Genomic DNA, 20,618 nt, shown 5'->3' with positions numbered 1-20,618 from the left:
ACATGGATCAATTGAATTAGCAAAGTGAGCAGAATCTCTAAAGGAAAAAAGGTAAAGTAGGACTTGGATACAAAGAAGAAGGTGAATCTTCCAAACAAGGTGCCCAAAGGAATCAAAGAGCTACTTGCAATCACTATGGTAAGTTAGGTCTTACATCAAACAAATGTTGGAGCAATGGAAAGGAAAACTCAATGGAAAATACTACAATTGTAGTCAACATGGTCATAAAGCTAATGAATGCAAGGAGAAACCAAAATTTGAAAATAAATGTCACAAATGCAAGAAACAAGGTCACAAGGCATCTAAATGTAGATCTAAACCATTTAGTCCAATTGAACAACTTGTAAAGGAAATATTTGGTTTGGACTACAATGCTTGGTGTAGATGTCACTATTGTGGAGAATATGGACACATTGGCATAAACTATGCAAGGCATCACTTGAGAAAGAAGGATACAATAGTAAGATGTTATACATGCACTAAACTTGCTCATATAGCTGAGAATTGCATGAACATAGGAAAGGTTGAAGATGAAAAGAAAGCTAAAGCTGATAATATCAGGAAGGAGATGAGACAATAGTGGATTCCCAAATCTACTGAGTAAGCCAGTTCAAATGGTGGCCATGTCACTCAAGAAGTGGGTAACTCCACCATTTCCAACTAGATTCTTAAAGGAAGAACTGTAATTATATCTTCAAGTCAAATCTTGAGCAGTTCCAATGAAAGAAAGTAGAAGATCCAAATTAGTATTTTAGATATAGAGGGATTACAAGAAATCAACATTCACCAAGTAAGGTTGGTCATAGACTCAATCAAGCTAGGTCAAGAGTAATAAAAGTTTTGTTCAGTCATTGAGTCACAAGATTCTACCAAGCAAGTGAGTGGATGACAGTTTGTCACGCACTATGTCATTATTGTACCAAGCATTAATGGAGAATTTTTCATCAAAAAGGGTAGAATTTAACTTCATTTTTCACTACGACTTCAAAATACCCAGAGCAGAGTAATTTTTAGGTGCATCCAAGCAATCTCGAGTAAATTTGCAGCAAAGATTTTTTCAATTTTTTTTTCTCATTTACCAAGCAAACATGGCATCAAGAATTAGTAGCAATAGCAAGGCAAAAAGAGGATTTGAGATGTTGGTAAAAGGCATGGAGTGGAAAGCACCTAATTTCAAGTTAGTTCCAGTAGTTGCAAAGTCACTAGATCCAAATAGAGCTCAATCTCAAAGTCTTCCAAAGGTACTCCTAATTAATGATATTCACACTCATTTTTAGTGTTTTGTTCAAGAGATTGGAACCCTAGAGATGGATAGTTTCCTAGGAGAAATGTGTGTTGATGGTTTCTTGAAACCTGAGCATGAGCATTTAGAAGTCAAAGGGTTAACCCATATCCCATGTTACCAAGGAGCTCAAAGAGAAACTCAATAAGATTGATGTAGATATGAAGGCCAGTGCTCAAAAGCTATAGCTTGATCCTAGCTCAAGCTTAGCACATCACATCAAGGTGAGATTTTTTTCAGATATGTAGGCATAGTTGCTAAGAGAGGAAGCCATGATTAGGTTCACATTGATAGATATACAAAACATGATCCTTCCAGTTATGGACACAATGCAGAAACATATTGCATATTCAAACACATTGGTCCAAGATAACAATTTTTCTATTGTAGGTCATATGATTTAACTTTTAGAAGAATTTCAAGTGGCACTCTCCTCTTGCAAAATTTTGCAAGACAACTGGGATAAGACATTAGCTCTTATTCTCAAGGTACACTTTGAGTTTCTCTCACATTTTTATGTCTCTATTTGAATATATTGCATAACTCTTTTGCATTATTGTCAAAAAGGGGGAGTAAGAGATGATAAGAGACTTGTGGAAACAATAAGGAAGAAAATAGATTGATTTATGTACAAAATAAAAAGGATAAAAGACTATGTATGGGGAGATATGTATAAATGTATATACAACAATTTTACAACTATAAATTTTGAAAAATAAAAAATCAGTATGTCAGTGTACATAAGTCTTGGCTTATAAGTGTTTTTGTCACTAATGCCAAAGGGGGGGATTGTTGGCATTATGTTATATTTGTTATTAGTGAGAACACTTATTCAATTATGTATGGTTACCGAGCTCATCGCTCAATCTACAGTGTTTATTGAGCAATCTAGTTAACCAAGTTTCATAGTTCATACCAAGCATTCCTGAAGCTACTAAGTGAGTGTGTAGTCCAACAGTGTTTATTGAGTAGATAGTGGTCACCAAGCTTCACAATGTCTATTGAGTGATCAGTTTGTGTGATCTGAAGCTAGTGTCTATCGAGTGATGGATGTGTAGTGTTTACCAAGTGAAGGCAAGGTAAACAAAGGATTCAATATTTGTCGAGTGACACTATATCTACCAAGTCTCCAGTGGTTACCAAGTTTGAAGCTATGTTGTGTGATTAATATGGACTAAGCTTCTACTTCTATTGAGTGCATGATGATGCTAAGTAATGCAGTGGATGCCAAGTATTAGAAGGTCACCAAGTCAGCTTACAGAACTTGAGTTTCTACTATTTGGCTGAACCTATAATATTTTGTTTACTTATGTTTTAGCCAACCTTGTAATTGTAAATACTGGAATGGTATATATGTAATGTATTGTGCCATTTTCAATACATGCATAAGTGTATCAAGGAATAGATATGTAATGTTTGAGAAGAGTGAATGTGAATTAGCAGTAGAGCAGAGTATTCAACAAGGTCTACAAGGAGCAATAAGGTTATATCAATCACAAGAGGTGATCTATACTTCAAGGATCTAATCAGCAATCAAGTTGTTAGAATCTATTTTTTAAATCCTTTAATAGGTTAGACTTAATAGTCTTTCTTCAAATCTCTTAACAGAGTGCATACTTCATTGTATGTTTGTAAAACCTCTAACAAGGTGGATCTAGCAATCCAAATTTCTCTTAACAAGGCAGATCATCAAAAGTGGTCAATGTAAGCCCTAATAGGCCAACTTTATACTATAGTAGTGAAGTTTTGTGGGTATCATCCCCACCCCAGTTTTACTTTCTATTTGGAAGGTTTTTGGGTCACCAAAATTTTGTGTTCATGCATTATGAATGTTTATCTTTCAGTTTCTTATGCATGCAGTAAAGTAGATCAATTAATAGTGAATGATTTACATTGTTAAGTGCTGAATTAATTTAAATTTTTTGAGGTTACTGGTTCACCCCTCTCCTCTCAGTAACCTTGTTAGTCTTGATTATTTCCAACAATAATATTTTGTGTATAAATAGGTCTCCATCTAATTAATAAGCTCCCTTTTACATCTTTATTAATCATTGATTTTACTAATTTTTATTTTTTAATGATTCTAGTCCATATGTATGGCTTTCTTTTTCAATTATTTTATTTGTGATTTTCCTTTTATTTTTAGGTTTTGTCACTAGCTTATCAGTCATCCATTTATATGATAGAAAAGGTGCAATGTCCTAGACATTCAAATAGTCTTGTTTATATTGTCCTATTATATATTTTTAAGATAATAATGAATATTACCTAACACTATACATCCATACTCATCCAAATAGTTGGAAGCATAAACATCACCTAAAGCATTATGTCAAATAGTTCATGAACCTTGTGCAAACTTACACATTATTGTCTACATATGTATTAGAGTATTTGAAGCTATAACATGTGATAACTTCCTCTGTTATTTAGTGTCAAATAGATGGGCACACCATGTTCATAAGCCCCAATTTTAACATAGGTTGGGAGGATGTCTAAAAATGACATTTGATTCAAAAACAATTAGAGACTTTGCAAAAAAATTATTTTTCTCATACATATTAATTTGACGCATTATGTCGAACAATTTACATGCCTTGTCTAAGTTTAAAATTTTTTCATACATGTCTACAAGGTAAATGGCATCTACAACACTTGATAATTTCATGTACAATTTATCTTGTGATGAACATCCAAACTTTATTACAAAGTTCCCATTTTTGCACAGGCTGGAGGATATTGACACACTTGCTAATCAAATTTGGTCAACAATATCTAAACCCTAAACACTTTTCAAGAAATGCATATTGTGTAGATATTGCAATCATAACATCCCATTCTGTGAGACCATATATATTACTACAAAGTAGGTGGTTGATAAAATCATCTTAGCTAAATGTCTACCAAAGCATTTCTGACTATAGCATTTCCCTTCTATGATACTTGGATGGATGGATGTCTGCCATGTTTGAAAGCTCCCATTTTGTCTAAAGAAAGGAGCACATTGTAAATAAAGACTAATTTGGATGAAATCAGTCTAATACATATGACAAAACTTCAATGTGGGTGAATTCAAATTTCAATGCTAATGACATTGTTTATGTAGACAAAATACATGACAATGGGTTCTTAACTCACAAGATTAGGCCCACATCCACCTAAGTTGATCAATGGCTTAGTGTGTGATGTCTAAGCTAGGCCAGAATGTTGTGACACTTTGGTGGTGTCAGATGCCTAAAAAAAAAATTTGGTGCCTGAAAAAAGTGTCAAAAATAGTCCAATTTGATGTTTATTTGGTCAGATCCATCATCCAAAAAGTATCTTATGTTTGATTTAATTCTTCATTGAAAATGGCATAGAAATCAAAAGATTGTTCTTGTGTTTTTGACAGTACACATGCTGATAAGATTTTGAATGTAGGCTTGGACATTTTGGTGTATGAAACATATTCTCCAAAGAAGTTTTGAGAGCTATAAGAAGAAGATGATATCATCAAGGATAGGAAGAAGATGAAGGAAATGATTATATCCAATGACTACATAGTCAAGACAGTATCATTTGACCATATGTAGCCACCATTGATAAATTTGCTCAAAGCTAATAAAAAATTGGTTGTAATCAATAATTCGAGGTCCTAGAAAATTCACCTATATATAATGAATTATGAATTTCTTTTTCTAAATTGAAGCTTAAAAATGATTAAATTTGGACATTTTCAACTCTTTGTTGCATGGAATGTGATTAGTGGAATGAAAGCACATGAGATAATGAATTTAAAATATTGTTCTTACATACTCTATAAAAGATAGATAAATCTCCAAATTGAAATAAATCTCATAAGCAAGACATAGCTAATTCAAGATTATAAATTTAATTTTACTATTTTTTCATGAATATGGAAGTAGGAAGACTAATCCCGGTTTGTCATATAACTTTTTAAAATTTGAGAAAACACTTTACGATCTATTGTTATATAATTGAAGAGTGAATCCCAATCAGTGTGCACAATGATGGAGTGACTATTCACTATTCATTACAATGTAGGATATTAAAAATTTATAGTAATTTGATGAGAATAAACTATAGTATTATTATTATTAGTTCTATTTTAAATTTCAATATCAAGATTAAAGATTTTATATAGATTATTTCATCTTTCAATGTGTATCAAGTTTTGTATTACATTAATGAATAGTTTAATATTAGTTAATTAAACTTTAAAATTAATCAATCTCATAATAGGTTTTTTTTTCTTCTATTTTAGGCAACATAAAATTATTATTCTATTTTAAGAGATGAAAACTAATTTTTGAACTATTCTATTATATAATAAATTTAATTTTAAATAATTGTACAACTCAAAAGAATAAATTTTGGAATGTAGACTTGCCTTAAAATTTTAGAATGAAAAGGAATTTAACTTTTATTTTCCTTTTATATTCAAATCAATTTTTCTTCACAAAATTAGTGATGTGCCTACATGGAAGAAATTCCCTTTCCATTGATAAACCAATAGCAACCTTAGAAACCCCTAAAAAATCCAAATGAAAAAGATTGAACCTCTAGATTTCTCAATTTATTTATTTTCTCTTTTTGTTAACTATAACTATACATGAATGAAGGAATTTTAATGAATAATAATATATAAAAAAAGACCTCAATGTTGCAACCAATCATTTAAAACATTCCTTTCAAGAAATTATTATTATCAATACATGCCCTATGCCAGTATCCTTATTATCATTATTGAGATTACCCAACTTTAATGGTGGACCATAATGGAGGGACATGTACTTTATTTGAAGAACTTTTAACGTCCGTAGTAATTATGCAATGAAAAGATTCAATAAATATTGAAGAATTTCTATGAAGAACATAAATGAACTAATAATTACATTTCTTTTTTTTCACATTGTACATATTAAAGAAATTGACATGTACATTAGTTTATTTGGAGAGAGAGGGGGAGGGGAGAGGGAGAGGGAGAGGGAAGGAGAGAGAGGTTTTCTCCCCCACATAGCTAGGGTATCTATTTCATATATGAAATTATAGGTAGAAGATTTAAACATATCTCTATTTAATCCTACCCATCATTACCTTTAACCTCTATTAATGTGTATCATGCTTTGTTGTCCATATATGTTGTAGCACTTTTTGAGAATTCTAATGGGAAACAATGCAACCAAGAAGATCTTAAATATCTAGATGGGATCCATATTTGACCTACATTCACTTTTGAGAGATATCCCAAAATGTAAAGTAATCCATAAATTAAATGTAATAATTCTAACCCTATAAAATAATATAAATCCAAAATGTTCTATCAAATATTTTAGTGGAGATTTATATAGGGTGGGCTTTTTTGTGTACAAGTAGATGCCACACTTTGTCCAACTATGGCAAGTGTTATTGTGATGATCTCCAAAAATTTTGTGACACTACCAAATCCCCAAAGCTCTTCCTTCATAAGAAGGAGAAAAGGTCATGTCCTAAAGGCATAGGGAAAGTTATGCTTAGAGTCAAGTGTATCAGTTCTTACCCTAGAACAAGAGTGCATCAAAACCTTACTTCTTTCAATGCAACTGATTGACCTACATGTAGAATGCTTACTTCAAGACAACCTATGCAATTTGTTACAAACCTCCATCCCCAATTATTATTAACCCCAAAAACCTAAGGGCTAAGGGTCCAAGGAAGAATATTTGAGTCAATCAAATCCAACACCCCCTACTAGAGTGAGATGGGAAGGAAGAGATATATCTAGTAGGGGGGGGGGGGGAGGGAGAGAGAGAGAGAGAGAGAGAGAGAGAGAGAGAGAGAGAGAGAGAGAGAGAGAGAGAGAGAGAGAGAGAGAGAGAGAGAGAGAGAGAGAGAGAGAGAGAGAGAGAGAGAGAGAGAGGCTAAGGTGAGAGTAAAGAGAAATAATGAGGGAAGGGGGGAGAGAGAAAGAGAGATTGAGAACATAGAATGCATGAGAGAGGATAAGGGGAGAGTAGAGAGAAAGAGTGAGACATGGTAAGAGGAGAGAGATATGAAAAGGGAGCAGAGAGAGTGAGGGGTTAAGGGTAGAGGAGATAGAAAGAAATAAATAGGAGAGAGAAATAGATTTGATAGATATATAGTGAGAGAGGCTAAGGGGAGATGAAGGCAAAAGAGAGGGGAAAGGGAGATGCGAGAGAATATGAGAGAGGGGAAGGGGTGATCAGGCAGACGAAGGGAGAATAAGGAGAGAGAAAGAGAGTGGAAAAGAGAAATAAATTATATAGAGAGGGATAGAGATCTATAAATATACAACAATATCAACATTGAATATATGTTCTAATACCTAAAGAGGAAGCTTTCCTTTAAATCATGTTTCTTTTCGAATAAAATGTAATTATACTAATGACAAAAAGCAATGAAAATAGGAAAGTTTTTATGGAATGTTTTTTCTCAAACTACACTTGACTTAATTATAACTACTTAAAAATATCTTCAAAGAAGTACAAGACTATCGGCTTAATCCTTAAACCCTTCAAAGGTACAAGTGCTAGTTATATCATCTTTTTATTCTATATTTGACTCTTATGAGGAGATATATATTAAATATTGATGGAAAAACATGACTTTTGGGTATAGCAGAAGGTGAGTTTGACATTATGCAAGTTTGAGTGCTCCTTTTGTAGTCTCAAGATTAGTGAATGGAGGGGTATTTAGGACTTCTTAGCACAATAAGAGGGGGCATTTGTTACATACATCTAATCATGGCACTAACTCTCATAACAAAAAAGGAAGTTTTATTCTAACTTTTTTTTATCTGCCTTATCATTTTTAGGTATAAAAGAGAGGATCTTCATTTTGTTTATAGTGGTGGAGTTTGTCTTTTCATGTGCTCCAGCTCTACTATAAATAAAAAATTAAAATTTAAAGTCTTTTAGTTCTGAATTTTTTGGGTTTTTTAATTGTTTATTTTCCATCTAGATGTTTTCAATTCTCCTTGATGTAATCATGTTGTTTCTATTGGCATTAAAATCTTCTTGAAATTACATATGACCATCTAGAGTCATAAAGGATGGAAGAAAAAATCACCAGCTTTGATGTTGAAGGTGGGGAAATAGAAGTTCAATATTTGTGAGTTCCTCCCTGTTACTCTTTTCATCAATGAGATATGTCATGATTTGATAGGCTCTAAATGCTTCTCCAACAAGGAAGTACACTGATCTTTGACTTTGCATAGAAGCTAGGTTGAAATTTCTTCTCAGTGCATCTTTGAATGGCTAGTGGCTATGGGGAAACATATATGCACCCCTAGCTAGTGTTAAATAGTGGAAGTCTTTTATACTTCCATTGAATAATGGTAGTATGAACCATAGACAAGACCCTTCAAATGAGGGACGATTCACTCTGACATAAATTGTTTCTCTCTTCATTTATAGTTAGTACTATAGTAGTACTTGTGGTTCATATAATTGTTGGAATTTTTTTTCATTTGTTTGAAACACTGGTGAATGTACAAATGAAAGAGATAAGTATCCCATACTTATTATCATTGAATATTGAATATTTACAACACTGGGTATAGTGCTTTCATTATTTATATATTTATCTCTTAATAATAGATTGATTTTATGAAATATTATTAATCTTACTTCATTGCAAGATGTACCAATGAACTAATGAGAGATTTCTGAGCATGAGGATATTTTTGTATTTGATAATATTTGTCCTCATTTAAAGAAAAGGAGTTATATTGAGAGCAAGACTAAATGCAAATACAAAATATTTCTAATAAAATAATTGATATGCAAAAAATTGTGTACGAAAGTATAGTTGAGAGAAGGCATGTTTATTATCTACTTATGTAGTAGGTACTTCTAAATTATATCAATGATTAATGATGGCATTGTAGGCCTATGATGTTCTATCAAAAGCTACACACATATGTTGTGAAGAGATAAATTATTATTTTTGGATTTTTTTATGTCATGAGAACAAAAATATCTTATGTGTGTGTTTATGTTGAGATAAGACTACAAAGAGATAAGTATTAATGGTTATATCTCTTGAATAATGTCTTTAAAATTAATAGTCACAAGTTATTAATATCTCTAGTGGTTGTATGATGCCATGAGATGGTGAGAGATTAGGTAATTTTTGTTGCAATATTGATGCTAAACTAATTGAAAATTAATGAAAAGGGGAAGATCACATTTAGCTTTAGAGGGAGGTTATGTGATAGAGGGATATATCGAACCCTTTTCAAGTTTATTGTGAAGCCTCGCCCCAACCCATCGTAACATAGTGATACATTACTATTATTTTGATATTCATGACTCGAGATGTCGAGACATTATCTGATGCTTAGAACATACTATATTATTTCATGTTGTGTGATGTTACTTTCAGATATATTTGATGTTTTTCATTTAATGTTTCATGTATATGTATGTTGATGAAATCAGTAAATGTAGGATTGAGACTTTGATTTAAGAGATTTTAAATGGTTAAGAATTAAGTAGGATGAAGAAACCCTTATTGATGTATGTTTCAATTTATGTGGATTTCTGATACATATACATATATGTACATGTGATTTTACGGGACTACTAATGTGTGCAATGAGTGTGCAAATATTTAGCCAAGAAACCCTATGGAGCAACATAACTGATCTCTATGTGCTAATTTTGGAAACCTTGTTGTTCGTAATTCAAGTATTGTATTGTGAGATGTATGTATGTATCTTTCTATGTTCAGTGAATGTTAGTGTTCGTAACTATGTTCTTTTAGTGTCTCTTGACACTCGTAAATTATTTATGTTCTTCAGTGTTCTGATTAGGGTTAGTTGTATAACCTTTGGACCCAAGTTGATTTAAGTTAGTGTTATTTTTCTTTTTGGTTCTTAATCGAGTTTAGTCATCCCTAATCTGGATTAGTGCTTAATCTGCATTGTTAGAATTGTTAGATGGTCCTATTTTATTCCTAGCTTTTGTTTGGCTCCAAACCTATTTCCTAAGGGTTAAAAAATGAAATAAATATACCCAAGGGGTATGGGTATGGGTTGGGGGTCTTTTCCAACCCTTAAGCCCCTTTTATTGACTTTTGAGGTCACTCAAAAAGTCTCTTTTTGCCTTTGTGCGAAAATTGACTATGGCTACCATGAGTCGCCTCATCTCACCTCCTTTTAGTGTTTAACCATAGTGTGGGTTGAGTTAGGAGCTTCTAGATTTTTAGGTGGGTGGGTGAAGTTATTGATCCTTTTGGGTGGTTGAGTGGGAGGCTTATTTAGAGGCCTTTCTTGGACTTGTGGAGGTTGTTACCCAATCTCTACATTTAGAGAGGAGTCTTGGAAGATTGGAGCAAGGAAGGGAAAAGCTCTACTCAAACTTGTTCATTGCCATTACCTCTTTGTGAAGGTAGGAATTCTCATCTCCCTGTTAAATTGTGGTGACTGATCAGGAAAGTATTGTACATACTTCATAAATAGGGCTTAGGGTTGGGTATTTTTTATGTGTGGTGATACGAAATTGGTTCTTATGGCGGTATTGTGTTGTAAGGGATTACAGATTGTAATCAGGTTGTAATCACTGGATTGTAATAAGATCGGACTTGCTGTTTGGTGGACGTAGCCCAGGGATTGGGTGAACCACGTTAAATCTTGGTGCCTTGTGTTCATTTCTGTGTGTTCTATTATTTTTTGTTATTGGTTATATTTGCATGTAGTTTTTATTTCTGTCTGTGGTTTATCCTAACACTCCCTTGTGCATATTTTCATGTTTCTTTCATGCTTATGCTACCTTGTTGTTATGTGAATGTTTGTATGATTGTGGGTATGTTGGGAAGAATTGAAAACCATGTTATTTTGGATGATTTCCTTTCATGTTTATGTTTGCAATTTTGAGATTTTTCTTGCATGGGTGTCTTGGTATTACTCACCCTTGGATAGGGAAAAAGTGACCAATTTTGGGAAAGGTCTGTTTAGTTGGACTCCAACCAGTGTAGAGTCTCTTCTCAGGATGAGAAGAGGGAGAGAGGGTAGGGTGTTATGGGCCCCTACCCATCAGCACAAACCTCATATGAGTATGGCATGTTTAAAGGGAAGAATGAAAGTTCTTGGTTAATAGCCCCAATTGGGCATCTGATTTGGTGTTGTGCTTGACTTCTCCTGTTGGAAGAATCCACCTTTCCCTAGTTTTGATTCATTGTGAATCATATTGTGAAAAACCTTGTATGAATATGCATGTTTGAATTGTTCTTGGTCATGCTTTTGGTCACTTGATTAGATTTTGTTCCCTCCATGGTTTTAGAAATGGGTTGCAGAAATTGTTATGAATTCCCTTGATGAGGGTCATGAAGAAAATTCAATTAAATTTTTATAATTTGGGATTGATATCCTATGTAATTTACTTTTTAAACTTTGTTGTAATGGCAATGAAGCTGGGTTTTCTTCCTGGGTCTTTCTCGGCTGAGCCTTTGAATCAGGTTTGCTAATAAAATTGGTGTTTGAGTAGAATTGATTATCATGTGATTTAATCATAATTTTAATTTAGATTGATTTACATCAAAAATAGGATGGAATTGATGTGGATTTAATTTGGAAAAATTTCAAGTTTTCTTATATGTTGAAAACAAAAATTATGATCATGCATGTAGATTCAGTTTTCCATGATTATTAAAATCAAACAATTAGTGCATTATTGAATAAAATGGATAATTTAAATTCTTGGTATGTTAAGGTTGTAGAAGTCTTTATAGATTTTCTTTAAAACAAATAATGACAAAGGTCGAATTATTCCAATTCAAGTTACATAGGAGAGCAAATGATTATGGTGTTATTGTGACTCAAACTATGATATAAATGTTTAAATCTAATTAAAAAAATACACCTTGAAAAAAAAACATTACATTGCCTTGTAAATCTATACTTAGAAAAATTTTGAAAAAAAAAAGTGTTTCAAGAGAGTAAAAACTCTCTGCCTTTTGTATGGGAGAAACATTTAAATGGTCTTGGACAACAGAGAGCCTTTTAAAGATTCTTTTTATATTTTGTTTGAAAATATAAATATAATCAATTTATAAATAGGTGAAAAATTCTAAAATAGAATTTTAATATTTTAAAAATACCCTGAAATATCTTTATTGCTACCTATAAAACTTGTGAATTCAACTCTTAAACTTTTGTGAACCTTATTGTTATTACTAATTTTAAAAAAAAATTATGTGTGTTTTTGCCCCGCGGTTTGGGCATGAAATTTATGCAATAGTTAGCCATCATATCATGTTAATTACAATTGTTCTTAATGAGAGGAAGGATCTATTATTATTTTTGTCCTTACTAAAAGGGAGACTTTGTTACTAAATGTTTCCCTACTGAGAGTGAGAAACTATTATTAAAATTGTCCCTTCTGAGAGAGAGTTTTTGTTAAACAAAAATCTCAGTTATTAATGAATTCCTCTTTAGGATAAGTTTGAGGTAAAAACCCTCATTCCACCTCTTTGATTAGGTGTGGTGGACTACCCTCTAAGAGTAGGCATGGTGAATATGGATTCTTCTCTAGGAAAAGTCTAAGGTGAAAACCCTCCTTCCACCCAATGTGAGTAGGTATAGTAGATCACCCTCTACAAGAATGAATGATGAAAGTAATGAGTGTGACTCTATTATATGTGATTATGAAATAACTATGGTGGATTATGTTATGGTGAGATAATATTTGAATTTATCATCTTTGATTACAACTATGTGTGCATGCCTAACCACATATCTCTCTCTTTCTAAGAGAAAGTGTTGAAGTTTGAATCTGCGATAGAGATCTCTAGCTCTAATAGAAATGTGTTTGTTATGACTGTTATTGTTGCCTTTAGCTAAAAGAGATATTTTCATATTATATTTAATTAATATAATGTAAAATTATTGTTTCACACGTAATGCAAAGTGGCATGTGCATGCAAATGTGAAGTGTTGAATATGTCAAAATATGAAGGGTCTTATTTTTGGGACTCAAAGGTACCTTCATGTGAATAATGAAGAGTCTTATGCAATCTATTTATATGATTTCTTGGTATATTGTCAATAAGTCAAATGAAAACCTTGTCCTTAAACATTTTTTTTTTATCAATAAAGGACATATTTTTCTAGTGTGATTGGATTTTTCCCTTCAAGTGAAATGGTTTTTGCTATGATAAATTCTTGTGTTTTTGTGTATTTATTATTCTCTAATTATTTTTGTTTATATATATTTATGAGCTAAAACATTAACACTTTACAAAGCAACAAACATACATGCCTTCTCAAGGATAAATATGTTGGCAATTTGGCTAGGTAGATAGTCTGGTGATGTCATTTAAATGTTCATATATATTTTGTATTAAGTGAGAATATTATGAAGATGAAGTTTTAGTAGGACTTAGAAAATTGTTTGTGTTATGAAGTTTAAATCAGTTAGCACATATATAGTTTTGTCTTGCATAGTTGATAGATAGTGAGTTGGCATGTATGAATTTACTTAGTGATAATACCAAGTGTCAAAATACCATACTTGAGTGCACAAGTCAGTATGAGCAATATGGTCAGAGATATGAAGGATTTATCAATAAAAAGTATGTATAGGAAAAAATAGGATAGATCTTTGGATGCAAAGTTTTTCATGATGTTATGGGGTGTAAGTGACAACAAATCCAAAGATTATACACCAAGCTACAAATTTCAAATAAGATATTGAAGATATAAACATTAGCAAGAGGTTTTTGCATCTATATTTTTTGTATTGAATATTATTGTATATTGCATTTTTTCAAAGTGGACTCATATTGCATACATTTTTTAATTTTAACAAAAACTCCTAATGGGGTTGGGGCTTCCAAAAAGGGCTAGTCCTCTAACATGGACCAAGACACTATACGAATGTAATAGACTTCTAACATGGTCAATATCTTTCACAATATACTTTTGATTAGTGAATCATTTTGTGGGTACCATCCCCACTGGGGTTTTCCCTTGGCTATGGTTTCCCAAGTTAATAAATAATGGAATTATGAGTTGAATTTCTTTACTATTATGTTTACTTTTCAATATACTCACATGTGCATATTTTAAATTTATAAAATATATCCATAATTGGGCAAAATTTTGTGAGATACTAATTCACACCCCCCTCCACAAGTGTTTCCTATTTCTAACAATGGTATCAAAGAATAGTTACTCGTATGGATCAATTATAGAAGAACCTAGAAGAAGCTTTTGAGAAACTTGATGCAATCATAGAAGAAATAGATACTCTGAAGGACACAAGTATGAAAGTGCTAAAGAATATGTTGAGGAGTTGAAAGACATGATAAAATTTATTAGATTCAAAAAAGATTATAAATATTAGATCAATGATAGTAATGAAGTTTCAAGGATTAGTAAAGAAAATGAGATCCTAAAGGATGATGACAAAGAGATTGAATTAGATTTGAGATTTGAGAATGAAAATCTAAAATCCAAACTTACCAAGGTGAAATCTGGACTTGAATCTTAAAAGGTACAATATGAAAAACATGGGAAGTGTAATGCTATTGTGAAAGGAGAGCTTACACAAAAAAACAAACATATTGAATATTTATATTCAAGTAGTAATAAGATTGATGAACAGATCATGACACATAGACCTCCTTATGATAAGATTGAGACTACTTATCATGAAGGAGAATCATCAAATAGATATGATGCTATAGAGGAAAAGATTGAGTCTAGTAAATTTGAAGATGTACCTAAACATGCTAAATCGCCTAAAGGAGTGACAGGAAAATTTACTAGAAAATGTTATGCATGCAATGAAGTCGATCATATGAAGAAGGACTGTATAGGTAAGTATACTAACCCTATCTCTGCTTATTGAAATATTATTGTTATGGTTATGGACATAGAACTAGTGAATGCTAAAGAAATAAATTTAATAATATTGTGCATTAAGATACTAACCCTACAGCTAGTAGAGATATTGGAGGAACCAATATTACAAGAAATGGAATCATGTGTTAGAAGTGAAACAACTGGACATATTTCTAGAGATTACATATTACAGATAATTTAGTCAAGACCTAGATATGGAAACAATGTGATAGCATGTAATATTTGTAACAATAGGGGAAATACAACAAGATCTTGTAGGATGGAGAATATAAGGGTTCCAAACAACATGAGAACACTAATATCTAGAAAGAATGTGAACAATGTTAGAGGAAGTGAGAATAACAATAATAGTTAGAAAAGAAATGTGAAAGAATATGTAGAAAATCTCAATAAACTATTTGCTAAAGATAAGACACCAAAAAATTCACAAGCTTGGGTAGAAGAGAAGACAAGAGAAATATATGAAAATAAGTTGAAGTCATTAATAGTTGTAAAACAACCCTTATCTATTTGAGAAACTTATTTTATAGCAAACAAAGGGAAATTAGCATCATAAAATTATTTAACCCCTGTATGATTGATTTAAGGTTTTTAAGTTAATATGAGGTAGATATGGATGAAGGGAAGATATGGTTAAGTGTACATTAGATTCTAGGTTCATATGTGAGTGTGTGAAGGAAAATAAATTTACTAGATATTGAGAACAACTTTTTATGTATAAGTACTTGCTCAATTAGTGTGAAAATAAATTTACATTAGATGAAGTTTAATTTTTGAGTGCCACTTGATTGTGAAAGAAGATAAGGAGACCTTAAGAGTAAATTTGAGTGTGAATTGAAGTATATCAAAGAAGAATTGAAAGTGAATTCAGCATGGTCTAAATTCATGATATTAAGGTATTTATCGCTTACACATTTGTAATTTTAAGGTTTAAATTGGAAATAATGATATCCCCAATAGTTTGTGATGTGAATGAGAGAAAGAAGTATAAGTTTGAAAAGGACCCATACATTTATTTAAAATATGATCTATCTATTGCATTTTCATTAGTACCTGCTAGAGTGTTACACATAGAAGATATGTGTGGTTACATTCATTGCAAACATGAGAGAGATAGAGATGAGGATATTCACCATGACATGAACCTTGTGTATAAAAATGACTTAATATTTGAACAAGGGTATGAAAATTTAGGAAACTTAAAATATTACTACTTCTATATGTTCTTTGAGGATTTTGATCAACATGAGTGGACAAGGATGATTTTGAGTTGTATTCATGAAAACAAGTTATGGGTAGGTGATATTATAGTCATGATTGAGAATTTCATGATTCCTAAGATAATTGGACTAAGTAATTAAGGCATTAATCTTACAAATGTGAAAAGTGTCAAGAAATTGATAAAGACAAACTTGAAATTGGTATCTAATGGAAGAAACATGAAGCTAGATAAGGTTGAGGAATTTGATATGAGACTTATCAGTAAAATAATTGGATATAAGATGAATTATAGTTTGACAGTGAACTTTGTACCTACTAGAATCATCCATGCAACATATATCATGACTATAGGAAGGGAGAAATTTTACATGTGTAAGATTCTTAGGCAGTAGCTAGTTGACAACATAGACAAAACCAAGAAAACCAAAAATACAAGATTTAGATTTGAGTCCTTGTTGACACACTTATCCTTCCAAATGATGAGAAAATTTTCTAGTGTGCCAAACTATGAATGGATTTCAAATAAGTCTAAAATGGAATTAATTACATATTATTATAGAAATCAACCTGAGGAGAGAAATACAAAGGATATATCCAAATGATTCAAAAAGCTTAAATGAATCAGAGACTTAGAACTCTTCCTATTGTAGTAAAGAAATATAAGAATGATTTATTTTCATGGTAGAAACTAGAGTTACATGTATTGAGGCATTAGAGCTAAGAGTCAAGTTCATTGACCACATGGGATCTAAAATGATAAAGGAGTTAATTGAAGGGATTGAAAAGATAATAGTAGAAACAAAAAATGATGATGAGTGTCTTAGATGGGGTACATATGAAAATTTTTTAGGAGAAGTGAATAGTCAACTATATAGCAAGGATATTAGGAGGAAAGCTAACAAGAAATTAAATGAGATATTAAAAGAATTTGGTGTGAACAATGAAGAACCCATAGAGGCTATGGGTATTGCAAAAGAGATGAGAGCTATGTTAGTTTGTGGTGACTGATCTAGAGAGTACTATACATACTTCCTAAATTTTTGGGCTACTATTTTACAATGGTACAAAATTTTGGGCTACTATTCACCATTTGCCAATGGCACAATATTTTGGGCTACTATTCTCCATTCACCAATGCCACAAAATTTTAGGCTACTATTTGCCAATGTATGGCCAACATGTTGTAACTAATTTTAATGCTAAAGTAGGAAAAATACATGTATAAAAGGTCTTATGGTTAGGGATTGTTCCATAAGGTGACGAGAAAATTGGTTCTTGCAACAGTATTGAACTATAAGGGATTATAGATTGTAATCAGGTCATAATCACTGGATCGTAATAATATAGGACTCATTATTTGGTGGACGTAGCCTAGGTTTTGGGTGAACCACATTAAATCTTGGTGTCTTATGTTCTTTTCTGTATGATCTATTATTTTCTAATATTATTTATATTTGCATGTAATTATTATTTCTATCTAAGGTTTAATCCTAACAAGCTTGTGGATAGTCTGAGATACTAATTGCAAAGACATTAACAATTGCAAGTGGATTAGTTAAAGGAGGTACAATTCAAGATGATTAGTACAAGATCCATATGCAATAGTTGGACCATTTCCATGATTTTTTACAACACTAGCAATTCAACCTAAAGAGGAAGATGATGCGAGCATAATAAAGCTTTAGACAAAAATGCCTCAAACCATAAGAAGGTTTTTGAGGTTAGTAGAGGTTAATTAGGAACCAACAGAGCCACCAAAACATAAAAGAGTTAAATAATTCAGCACAAGAACTGGGAAGAGACCAAAGAAAGCAATAGACACAATTATGAGTGAGCAACTAGATGAGGTAGAATAGAAAAAAGACATTAATGATCATCCCTTGCAATAAAATAGTTGATGACAGTTAGAATGTTATAGATATGGAGTTTCTCACCCTAGTTAGTGATGCAAGAAAAAATACAACTAGAACTACAAAGTTACCCGTGGAGGTATTATTAACCAATATGACTAGAAGTGCACATTTGACACCTACTCGAGATCTTGAGATAGACATATTTAGCAAAATTACAATGGTAGCCTCTAGTAGAATCATGGAGAATACCAAAAGCATAAAAATGACACAAGAAGCTCTTGAAAAATTACAAGAAAATTGTAATATATCATTCACATAAAGGTCATAGAATCAAAACTTGAGAAGAAAGTTGAAGAAGTGATTACATTCTTTAATAGTCAATTCAATATGCTTTAGGAAATTGCATCTACCAAGGTAAAGGTTAGGCATGATGCACAATTATTTGAGACTATATACAAAAATATCAAAAGTGACTTAGAAAATGTTGACTATTGCATTAAAAAGTTAAGAAGGTGCTTAGCTAAAGGAAAGACCTTGTATGTACAGTGTGCTCTATCTTGCAATTTCATCAATGATATTACTGAAGATTTGAAAGCAAAAAAAGAAGAGCTATGAGGAATTGTAAATGAATTGCAACTACAAAAAATGTATATTAAGGATTTGAAGAGAAGAATTAGACAACTCGGTGATGAGATTAGCTTGATAGAGATGAAGGAAAGGATAGTAAAGAGGCTTTCAATGTTGAGAGAACATATCACTATAAAAATTATTCATATTCAAAAGAAGCTTGATGAATTCCTTAAGGGTAAGGCATCTAATGATAAATTTGTCTATTTAGTCTTAAATGCAGTACAAGTTATATCTTATGTATTTTGTTCTCTTATCAGTATATCTAAAGTAGTTGAAGACACATGGGACAAGGTGTTCAAGAATCTAAAGAATAACTTTGTTGATTGAATTTCATGCATATCTAACTAGTAAACATGAAGGAAATAAAGGTAGAACAATTTTTTTGTCTTGTATATATATTTTGACTCACATTTGTTATTCATGTCAAAGGGGGGGGGGGGGGGGGTATGATATGGAAAATTGTATATGTAATATGTAAAAGGGAGATCTATAAGATAGAGTATAGTAAAAGAGGGATTAATATGATTATTGTATGTAATTAAGATATATAAGGATGTAAGATGTTATATATATAAAATGATCCACATTTTGAAATTTTGTAATGGTCATGTGAAGAACTTCACAATTTTGAATTTTTTTGTTTATGGGACTTAGCCAATTTTCACATATTTTTCTACAAATGCAAAAGGGGGAAATTTTTGGAAATTTGGCTAGGTAAATAATATGGATTTTTCATTTATAGAAACATATATTCACTATTAATTTTGAAGATTATGAATATGAAGTTTTGTTAGGACTTAGAAAATTGTCTAAGTGTTATATGAAGTTTATCTATCAGCATATATATAGTTTTGGCTTGTAAAGTTGATAGAAAGTGAGTTGACATGTGTGATGTTTCTTGGTGATAGTACCAAGTGTCAGGATACTATACTTAAGTGCCTGAATTAGTATGAGTAGTATAGACAGAGATATGAAGGATTTATCAGTAACAAGTATGCATAGTAAGTATTGGACAAAGTTAAGGAATATGATTTTTTAAGTTAAGGTTTTTTTTTTTTATCAATACAGTTACTTAACTAATTAAGGATAAAATCCTAGATTTTAACTCTAAGTGAGAAAAATATAGTTTTACATTTTGGGATATACGAGTAAAATTATGAAGGTCAACAATATTTGATAATATGGTATAAAGGACAAATCTTTGGATGCAAAGTTTTTTAATTCTTTTGTGATCATATGTGATTCAAATTTGATGTGAAGAGCAGTATAAAGCTATAAGGTCCCTCCTTGCATGTACTTTTTAAATATGAATTTCTCTGTTAAATCCACTATAGGGGATTAGAATGGATGTAAAGTAATGTTTTATGGTTTAGATGTCCTAAAGAAAATTGAGATCAATTGATACGTGCATGTTTTAAATACTCCATGATTTGAGAAATATTACATTATGTTTACTATTTAAATGTTAATTTTCACAAACAATAATATGAGGTGTTTGTGAGGCCTCGCCCTGACCCATCACAACATAGTGATACATTACTATTATTTTGATACTCACGACTCGAGATGTCAAGACATTATATGATGCTTAGAACATATTATATTATTTCATGCTGTGTGATGTTACTTTCAGATATTTGATGTTGTCATTTTATTTTTTATGTATATGTATGTTGATGAAATCAGTAAATGAAGGATTACTACTTTAATTTAAGAGATTTTAAATGGTTAAGAATTAAGCAGGATGAAAGAAACCCCGATTTAT

Source organism: Cupressus sempervirens, chromosome 10 (genome assembly GCF_028749045.1).
Source record: "Cupressus sempervirens isolate cs-2001-9-10 chromosome 10, ASM2874904v1, whole genome shotgun sequence".
Taxonomy (NCBI): domain Eukaryota; kingdom Viridiplantae; phylum Streptophyta; class Pinopsida; order Cupressales; family Cupressaceae; genus Cupressus; species Cupressus sempervirens.
Note: the sequence above shows the minus strand (reverse complement) of the source record.